Genomic DNA, 9,628 nt, shown 5'->3' on the forward strand with positions numbered 1-9,628 from the left:
CAGTGTAGTACAATGTACGATACAAGAATGCACTGCTACTATTATTGCTAAATATGTCAAAAAATAAGTGTGATACGGTAGATAATACTTCAGTACTATGTAGAATAATAAACATACATATATTTTCATGATTCATTGATTTGTTGAAATATGAAAATGTTTTCCATATTAAAAATTTGTTGTTATAGTACTTACGCTAATATTTTTATATAATAGGCATTTGTTTCTTCGTTAATGATAACGTTTCATAAGTATGTATTTTAAGCGGATATAATAAACATACAAAATTTCATAAGATTTGAGAATGACAATTTATTGAAAACATTCAATACATGCAAAATTCATTATAACACGTCATAAGTTGAAAGGACTTGATTCGTAACAATCTAATGTAGACATTTCATCGTTCGTCAAGCGTTCCGCGATCATGTCTCGCTCTTTATTTCAGCTACCGTAGAAGCTCTATTATCAGGAACTGTTATAGTAGGTACGTTTGCCATACTATTTTTTTTGGCTTTTACCTTTTCAAGCCATTCAAGGTGAAAAAGCTCATTATGACTTTCACAAATATTATGTAAAATAAAGCAAACCTTTGCAACTCGTTTCATATTTTTGAGGTTCAAATTTGCTCGTTTTAATAGTCTTCTCTCACGGCCTTCTAGCAGACCGAAGGCATTCTCCACTGTCATCCTTGCGCTACTCGACCCATACTTGAAATATCGATTCACGAGCGACATTTCGTCGGTTATGGGATAAAGTTTCAACAGCCATGTTAACAAAGGAAAAGCTGCATCAGATAATATGTGCAGATTAGTTGTTTATCCATCAAGAGTCTCATTATTTACAGAGAACTGTTTGAATAATGCACTTCTATGGAAAATTGATGCATTGTTGCAACGTCCAGGGGCGCCAATGTTTATATACCTACAAGGAAAAAAATGTTCCAATGAAAAATGAAAAATAAAAATTATTTGGCTACATTTGATTTTGGTGCCTCATGACCAAATTTAACGCAACTACACCACATGAAATAGTACTGATATCCAACAGTGCAATATTCTGTTATGAGATAATTTAAATGCAAAAATTTAAACAAGTAATTCTTATACTCTAATGATTGACACTTACGTGAACCGATACTTGTAATCAACAACGCGTAACGCGACGATTGAATGAAATGATTTATAATTATAATAATCCTCGGGATGGTCTGCAGGAACTGATATAGGAATATGAGTTCCGTTCATCGCACCAAAACAATTAGAGAATTGCCATCTGTTCATGAAACCTCTGCTTATAGCAAATCTTTCCACTTCAGTATCGGGAAACTTGACGACGTCATCATAATAATGTGCCAGCACCGCTTCACAAAATTCATATCACAGACATCCTACGATACTTTATCCAATTCCATATAAATCAGCAACGGACCAAAAGTTACAGTTTTCCTTCAAAAACGTCAAGGCGACCGCCACTCCCTTTTCAAGCACAATAGCCTGTCTCATACCAGTGTTGTGTTTTAACAGGTAGGGCCTAAGCATGTTGCACAAAGTCATAAATGTTGCCCTTTTGAAGCGACAATTTTTTCTGAAATCGCTCATCCGTTGAATGGGCAAAAAATTTAGGAGAGTCAGCATAGTTGGTCTATGAAATTAAAACAATTACAGAATAAAGTAGCTTCTGAAAATGACTAAACGTGTCGTGTGAATTCATCAAACATTTTACTATATTTATATGAATTCGATGTAGAACAAAAGGATATATCACTTGACCTGTGTAGTTAGGGATTGCTGTTTCCCAAAATTTGCCATGTTCATGCAACACGAGTTCAGGATGTCCCCAACTAGAACGTTGAAATAATCTGCGTCGCCTCGGTGGACGAATAAATACAAGGATCATCTCAGGGATTAGCACTCCTTTGTTTTTCTATCGATTCTTTTTCCGTTCGTAATACTTTCCGTCGGTCGGCATTGTCCCGCGCCCAAGTTTGGTACATATTTATTATTAGTTGACCAATTTTTCAAATGAAAATATACTTCATCTCGAAGTATCACCAGGGTGTGTAACAAGAAAAAACTGCGTCCCGTATTACAGATAAAAGATATGTTCATTACAGGCTTTTCAAAAAATTGAAAATGAAAGATACATGGGTAATTATTATAAAAAAATAAAACTACGGAGGACAATGCATTATATTGCTTCATATATTGTATTACTGAGGTTATGAACACTAACTGACGGTTCTTTAGTTCTTCTCGTTACTCCGTTTGATGGCTACAAAGTTTTCTAACTTCCAAGTGCCACACAGTTCTCATTTTTAACGCAACACAGCTGCAGGTTTACCAACTCGAAATAAATCTTTGTCATTAAAGTACTGTGTGTAGCTGAGAACACACTTTATCCCAAACAGACGTCAACATACTGACGTCAAGACCCCCACTTGAAGCGTATGTGTAGACCAGGCATTACTTTGAATGACGTCTGCTTGTTTGTATGCGGTTTGTTGGAGAAGTTGAATATATGTACGTTTCGTTTCTGTCGGTATGTTGTCGATGTCGCATTTGTCGATATCTAAGAGACTTATTGTCGTAAGGTTCAGTGCCGCCCTGCCAGAGTCCTATCCGATCAAGGCGAAGGCTGCTGTAGTCCAAATTGTTAGGACGAACAGTCCAACTAAATTTGACATGATTCTTCCCTTTTTTGGTGTTTCCTGAAATATTTATTTTTTACGTTATTTGAGATTCGGACAACCTAGGCCACACTATTCCTTGCATATTAGATTTTATGTCTTATCTGAGTTCTATTTATTCCTATAAAAAGTCCGTACTGCCAAGACAGCGGGGTACGTCTCCTACGTGCACAAATCTCGGAATTTTGCCTTCGATACCTCTAGCTACGGATATGAAGGTATCCCTTTGAGTTGGTCGATAAAAGATGAACGGTCTGAGTTCGTTTGGTTTTTGAATTTGCATACCAAAGATCGATTCCACTATTCCTTCTATGCCATGCACGTCATAATGATATGTGTCGTAGGTTCCATTCCCGGTGTCCAGGCATTGGGCGGCTTCCGCCAACAGGGCCTTATCATAATGGCTGTATGCATAGTTTAGGGTATATGTTACACTAAACTTTTTTATTTCTACTAATAATTGCTTACTCGGGGCTTTATCTGCCCTCTGTAGGATAGTTACTTCAATAGCCGTATTGTCTAATGGCAATTTCATTTTGTAATTTACAGTACTAGGGAACGGAGACGCGCGCGCGGCTGCTCGTCAGCGCTGCAGCGTTAATGACACATTTTTAGAGTGTTGCGAACTCTTAGATCATCAGTTTCTGCTTATCACCGTGTACGAATCACTCTACACATTTCAAAGTATTCGCGTAAGAAGGTAACAGTACCCGATTGAAATTTTAAATAATTTCTATTCCGGATTCTGCAATTAACTGCACGGATATCAACTTAGTATCGCAAATAATTACACTTATACTTTGTTTCAACTAAAGCATAGGTGATTGGCAAGCTGATAGCGAGACTCCGTACACGGTCAAACTGATAGCGAGACATCGTAAACGAAATTCTCGTGTATTGTCATTTAGACGGAAGCGTAGACCACACACGTGCATACGCAACTGTCAAACTGAGAGCGGGACTCTGAACACGGTACATAGCCCAGCGACCAATCACAGGACGAATAAAACGACAACAATGCCTACGAGATATATCGTGACCACGTGCACACGATGTTTGTTTTGCTGCTGGATTGCTTGCTACAATTTGCCGCTGGGTTCAAAAATGACTGTGGCGCTGGGTGCAATGATGGCACCCTTGTTAAGTTGGCTTCACACGGCGCTTGTCGCTAGGCGTGCATCGAGGTGACGCAGCTACTAAAGAAGAGAGTATATCTTAACCTCTACAGTACCCAACAGCATCCAACACTAGCATGGACGCTCGAGTACAACAAACTATTGCGGCTGAAATGATTAGACGTAGGAGAACAATTATCGTGACAGCTGTAGTTACTGCTTATAAACGTAAACGAGTACTTGAACAACGGAAACGTAGATTGTGGAGTTACGAGTGGCTGTTACGGCGTGATACAGGACAGAATATTCTGAATATGGTATTTGGTGAGCTCGGGTATGTATCCATAATAGTTTCACTTTATTTGTTACTGAATTTTTTTTGATTTTCAATTTTATACTTGATTTTTTAATGTATATTCATACTACATTTTTGTTTAAGCCCTGAAGATCCTGCCAGTTTCACCAATTATACTCGAATGTTGGAAGATGAGCGGAACGAGTTGCTGACACTTCTGACTCCACTCATAAAAAATCAGGATACCGTTATGCGTCAAGCTATATCACTGAGGGACAGACTCGCTGTGATTCTCCGAAATTTAGCAACGGGCAATACATTTTGAGATTTGAGCTACTCCACTCCCATAGCTCCGAATACAATTTAAAAGTGACCGATGAAACTTCAAGACCGATAGTAGAAGAACTAGACTCAAAAGTATGGAATTTCCCATCAACACCGGCGAAATGGCAGGTTGTCGTTCACAAATTCGACACTTTGTGGAATTTCCCTCATTGCTTCGGTGCGCTGTATGAGAAACGCATCAATTTTCGTCCTCCTCGAAGTGATGGATCAATTTACCGCAATTTTAAAGGAAAAGACAGCATTGTGCTTTTGGGTCTCGTCGATGCTGAATATATATTTTTGTTCATTGACCTCGGAAGAATTGAACGTATGCACAATCCTGCTGTTCTGCGTGAGAGCCCGTTATGGACGAAAATCAACGACGGAACGTTAAACTTGCCTGCTCCATGTGAAATTGCAGGGTTTTGTCACAAATTACCGTACGTGATTGTCGGTGACGACGCATTTGCCTTAAAACCTAATTTGTTGAAGCCTTATCCGGATAGAAACTTGACGCTTGACAAAAGAATATTTAACTACAGATTAAGCCGTGCTCGCAGGACTGTTGAAAACGCTTTTGGCATACTGGCAAACAGATAACGAGTTTTACTCTGTACGATATCTCTGTCCGTTCAAAAAGTAGAGACAATAACTAACGCGTGTGTGCTTTTACATAATTATTTGATCAATAAATCTCACAATGATTCTAGTGAATTGTACGTGCCGCATAATTACAGAATCTCAAGCTGCGCCGATAGCAATTGTAATGCAGTACAGTTATCCGTAAGGCAGTATGCTTCCCAAAATCTAAATAACCGTAGCAGTAATGAAGCATTAGAGATACAAGATAAATTTTGTGAATACTTCAATACTGCAGGCATAGTGCCATTTCGGTAAACCGCTATTGAACGAGGCAATTATTAGTTGTTCGTAACCGTACGAGCAATTTCATATTAATGATTTATTTATTTATTATGTACATTAGGGTGATTAAAAAAAAACAAAATTTTCTTCTTCAAAACAGCCTCAAAAGTTTCGTTTGGATGTAAAAAAATTGCTGTGAAAAATGAGCCCTTAATATTAATATTAAGATGGTCCTCATCGCCTTTTTTTAATTCCTTGCTGTATCTTGCTGGCTCCCTCGGGTCTCGAGGCTTGGTAATTCATATGCCTCCATTACGGGACTAATCGGCGGCTCAACGGAGGGCTTTAGAAATAGATTGAGATTTGTTCTCCTTGATAACTAGCTCTCAGATAATTTCTGCAGTTTCCCCGTCTTCCACATTTGCTCATTGTTGTCCTTGCGCCCCGCGTTTTCGTCTGAACCTCGTGGTTTATTTTCATTTTTATTTTATTTGTATTGTTGTAATAATTGTTTTGTATAATCTCTAAGTGAGCACCTATTTCCATTAAAAATTATCCGCCAAGTCTCTCTGTAAAAAATTTGGTCGTTGATTTTCGTCGACCGTGTAATTGGGCTTTGCCCGTATTTGAAATAAATTAATGAATAAATAAATTCCCATAAGAATGACAAAAGAAAAATTATTTTCGCTTCTTCTCATTTTTATACCTTCTAAACGACCAATCGAATAAAAAAGCGCTATTCTGATTTTTATAGAGAATTGAACGTTCTACAAAAAAGGTCTGAAACCATTTCTTGATTAGTCCACTCGTTAAAAAGTGATTCAAGATCAAAGTTCAATTTTTGAAAAATCGATGGTAAATCAGCAAAAAAATACAAGCACCATCATTATTGTTTAGACGAGAAAAATGAAATAAACCGTATAGTACGAATATTATTTTATTTGTAATAAATATATAAAAATACAAAGTTTGTATGCATATTTCTAAGAACCGTGTTGGTATGCAACAAATAGTCCGAATTACGAAAATAAGCATATTCGAACCGCGGCTCTTGATAGAGTGAACAACGCAGTTTTGAGGTGAAAGCCAACCGTGACGGCAAACGAGTGCTCAAATAAGTTTAACAATTTGAGAAATCAATACAATATCAAGCATTTCAAAGTGAAAACCTCTTTAAAAAGCAGGACTGGCACCGATGACGTAAATTTACTTCTTTGCTCGTTGATAGTCGGTCGTTTTAGCGTTAATAATTAATTTCATACTCTTGAGTCTAGTACTTCTACTATAGCTCTTAAAGTTTCATCGATCACTTTTGAAATTCTGTTCGGAGCTATGCGAGTAGAGTAGCTCAAATCTTGAAAGGTGTTGCCCGTTGCTAAATATCGGAGAGTCACAGTGAGTCTGTCCCTCGGTGATATAGCTTGACGCATAACGGTATCCTGTTTTTTTATGAGTGGAGTCAGAAGTGTCAGCAACTCGTTCCACTCATCTTCCAACATCCGAGTATAATTGGTGAAACTGGCAGGATCTTCAGGGCTTAAACAAAAATGTAGTATAAATATACATTAAAAAATCAAATATAAAATTAAAAATCCAAAAAAATTTAGCAACAAATAAGGTGAAAATGTTATGGATACATACCCGAGCTCACCAAATACCATATTCAGAACATTCTGTCCTGTATCACGCCGTAACAGCCACTCGCGACTCCACAATCTACGTTTCCGTCGTTCAAGTACTCGTTTACGTTTATAAGCAGTAACTACAGCTGTCACGATAATTGTTCTCCTACGTCTAATCATTTCAGCCGCAATAGTTTGTTGTACTCGAGCGTCCATGGTACTGTTGGACGCTGTTGGGTACTGTAGAGGTTAAAGAATACTCTTTTCTTCAATTGTAGATGGTTTTAAATGGAAACACGCAAGCAAGCCGTAACGAAAAATAGCTTTGAAGACATTGTTTCAATAACGGAGCACGAAAAAAAATGGAAACATGCATGCAAGCCGTCACAAAAAATAGCACACGTTCTATTATCGACAGCCAGCACGCGACCACGCTTCAGAGCCAGCAGTGACGTCACTTTCTCGCAGCGCTGCCAGCAGAGTAGTCATCTTAGAACTCCGCAAGCAATCCAGCAGCAAAACAAGCGTCGTGTGCAGCGGACTTAAAAGTATAATAAACGTGGACCGTGAAAGTGGTGAAAATTTGAGTTCGAAATGCAGCCACGGGAAGCGCTAGTGCTGCGAAAATAGGAGATGGGTTTGCATTCACACGTCATTCTTGGCTTTTCGTCTTTGCACGTATAAACGAATTTTCCAAAGATTTTCTCATTGTGATAAAAATCAGCGTCGTAAGGTGTAGTGAGTGATTGCCCCATATTATATCTAAGCAGGTGAGAAAATGGTATTTTTTAAATACGTACACTATTTTCGATACTTTATTAAATTTCAATTTACGGATTAAATAAAACGAGCCTGAAAGTGAGGTTAAAATTCATATATTGTCATGTGTAATCACAAATTCTATTTTGAGTTCATTTCTGGTAGCAGAGTGCACAATAGGGAAATATTGTTCTTACCCAGGCTGCCGAACTGGGCGAGATGCCAGCAGAGCAAACTGCAAGCGCTTAGGACGACGGCAGCTGTCTGTCTTCAAGATACCAAAGGTAAATCTCCGGTCACAATTTTTTCTCAATGTTAAATGAGTCAACGCGTATAATTGGTTGACGAAATATTAGGTTATTGCATACCAATTTTTGCCGATAGAAAAAAAAAATGAGCCGTCACGGGACGCCTGGCAGATGTGAAACATCGACATTATTTTGTAAAATTAAAATTAATTATAATTAATAATCAATTTAAAAAAATTATAATTAATTAAAATTAATATTCAATTAAAGAATAGATGTTTCACATCAAAAATAATTTGTTTTTAAGTAAAACACAGGTTATGTGTACCGTAGTAAACAACACTGTATACACTATGGAGTATACACTATAGCTATCCGAGCTCAGTGTGGCGAGAGAGATGGCTTAACGCCGGATCGAGTGTGAAGAGAATCGTACAGTCGATTGCGCATGGCGACGCGTCGCCACACCGTACACACTACTACATATAGACTGTATATATATACCATCATATAGCGTGGCGACGCGTCGCCACGGCATGCGTCGCCACGCCAGAAATCGGTTTTACGTGCGGCTATAGATGTTTCACATCAAAATATAATTTGTTTTTAAGTAAAACACAGGTTATGTGTACCGTAGTAAACAACACTGTATACACTATGGAGTATACACTATAGGTATCCGAGCTCAGTGTGGCGAGAGAGATGGCTTAACGCCGGATCGAGTGTGAAGAGAATCGTACAGTCGATTGCGCATGGCGACGCGTCGCCACACCGTACACACTACTACATATAGACTGTATATATATACCATCATATAGCGTGGCGACGCGTCGCCACGGCATGCGTCGCCATGCCTGAAATCGGTTTTACGTGCGGCTATAGATGTTTCACATCAAAATATGTTTATTTAATGACTTGGCGTATATAAAATTTTGACCGGTTTTGTTTTTACCTGTATCTTCATATTAGTGACAATTAAATTTTTGTTTTGTCTGTAGAATATGCAACAACGATGGAGCGAAGTCCTTGGACAGTGTTTCGACTGATCATCTGTGCATCCTGTGGTGCAACCAATTGGTCCAGATGAACCTTCGGGCGCTTTTTGAATGTGTGGCTACGAAAACTCGTCCGCCTAATATAACTTACGACTCGGAACGGAAAATTCGTGCCCTCGATTGTTATTTCCGGAGCGTAAGTTGATAGTTGAGAATTTTTAGGAATTGTTTACAAGCTTGTACAATCGTAACAATTCCAGCGTATATTCGAAAAAAACGTCTTCCATACGAGGACAAGACGAAATTCGAGCCCGGAAGCGAATGGATCGAAGACATCATTAGACAATGCACTTGGAGTCGGAAAGCCGTTTCTCAATTAGAATATATCACTGATTGAATTGGGTTTCGTGGATTTTTTCAAAAAGTTGTCACTCGAGAACTGGATGAAAAAAAAATATAAAAAAAATATGGTAGCCTCTACTAATGTGAGTGAACGACATACAAAATTTCGCGTCGAATCGGAAAGGGTGAGGGTTGGAGCCTAGTCGAATTCGGGTGGAATGCTCCATATAAATTATTCACCAAGGAAACATTAGTTTCATCGCGTCGGCTAGAAGAACAATTGAGTTCGTCGGGCCATCCGGAGCTGGACAATATATGATAATGCGGTAATTGTCGAGGGTCTGCGATGAAAATTTGGCTCTAGGACGAACTTCG

The 9,628-nt window shown here is 38.5% G+C and overlaps 2 long non-coding RNA genes across 3 annotated transcripts; one reads left to right on the forward strand and one right to left on the reverse strand.

The window, feature by feature from the left end:
- Positions 1-438: 438 nt before the first annotated feature.
- On the reverse strand, positions 439-1,958 carry LOC124177282. Its single transcript, XR_006869576.1, has 3 exons — positions 1,768-1,958; positions 1,129-1,596; positions 439-924 (listed from the first exon to the last, which is right to left on the reverse strand). It is a non-coding gene; the product is annotated as an uncharacterized LOC124177282 (long non-coding RNA).
- A 5,621-nt stretch (positions 1,959-7,579) lies between these two features.
- On the forward strand, positions 7,580-9,401 carry LOC124177249. 2 transcript variants are annotated; one of them, XR_006869564.1, is made up of 4 exons: positions 7,580-7,679; positions 7,834-7,952; positions 8,915-9,107; positions 9,172-9,401. It is a non-coding gene; the product is annotated as an uncharacterized LOC124177249 (long non-coding RNA). The 2 variants fall into 2 exon arrangements; XR_006869565.1 differs by having other exon boundaries at positions 7,602-7,679; positions 7,837-7,952.
- Positions 9,402-9,628: the final 227 nt, after the last annotated feature.

The sequence above is a fragment of the Neodiprion fabricii genome, chromosome 3 (genome assembly GCF_021155785.1).
Source record: "Neodiprion fabricii isolate iyNeoFabr1 chromosome 3, iyNeoFabr1.1, whole genome shotgun sequence".
In the NCBI taxonomy this organism is placed as follows: Eukaryota; Metazoa; Arthropoda; class Insecta; order Hymenoptera; family Diprionidae; genus Neodiprion; species Neodiprion fabricii.